General features: G+C 45.4%; 1 non-coding gene across 1 annotated transcript; it reads left to right on the top strand.

The window, feature by feature from the left end:
- The first annotated feature begins 432 nt into the window (after positions 1 to 432).
- Trnas-cga lies at positions 433 to 507 on the top strand. Its single transcript has one exon. It is a non-coding gene; the product is annotated as a tRNA-Ser (tRNA).
- Positions 508 to 903: the final 396 nt, after the last annotated feature.

The following is a 903-nucleotide window of genomic DNA, read 5'->3' as shown; positions in this document are numbered from 1 at the left end:
AGAGAGAGAGAGAGAGAGAGAGAGAGAGAGTGACAGTAGGTTTGAAGATTTGTGTGTGTGTGTGTGTGTGTGTGTGTGTGTGTGTGCGAGAGAGAGAGAGAGAGAGAGAGAGAGAGCAGGTTTGAGGGTCTTTCATTATTATTATTATTATTATTATGTGTGTGTGTGTGTGTGTGTGTGTGTGTGTGTGTGTGTGTGTATGTTGTGTGTGAACAGTAGGTTTGAGGAATTTTTTTTGTGTGTGGGGGGTGGGGTGCAGGGGGGGGGGCGATGTGGGTGGGGAGGGAGTGAGAGCTCTATCGGTTGGTCTTGTCTAATAATTATTTGAGGGCAGAGAACAGAGTCCCATTGCAGAGAGCTGTGTATTCATTTATCACTTTCCAGAATGAGGTACTGGCAGAAGTAAAGCTGTGAGGACGGGGCCTGAGTCGTGTTTGGGTAGCTCAGTTGGTAGAGCACTTGCCCGCGAAAGGCAAAGGTCCCGAGTTCGAGTCTCGGTCCAGCACACAGTTTTAATCTGCCAGGAAGTTTCATTTATCACTTGTTTTCCTTCCACTTTGGCTTTTTGTATCTGATAATTTTCTTCAATTATTAGTTTTTGTGGAGGGCTGTTGCTGCATTCGAGAATTTTCAAATCAGTATTGAAGTTTGTTGGGTTATGTTTCTCGTCCATAAGGTGTCCAGCAACCCCAAGATGATTAGTTCTGCAATGGCTTTACCAGCTATCGTCCTTTTATTTTTCGTCACAATCCACTTCAACTACCTTCCATCACTATCACACAACACAACAAACACCTTCATCCGCGTTGTGAATTAGCGGATGATGCTTCTCCGCTTTCCCTCGTATGCGGTATAAATCGTCGGTAAAGTGCCCCTTGGAACACCAACCACTTCGGCTCTCTG

Source organism: Schistocerca piceifrons, chromosome X, assembly GCF_021461385.2.
Source record: "Schistocerca piceifrons isolate TAMUIC-IGC-003096 chromosome X, iqSchPice1.1, whole genome shotgun sequence".
In the NCBI taxonomy this organism is placed as follows: Eukaryota; Metazoa; Arthropoda; class Insecta; order Orthoptera; family Acrididae; genus Schistocerca; species Schistocerca piceifrons.
Note: the sequence above shows the minus strand (reverse complement) of the source record. Positions and strands in the feature narration are given on the sequence as shown.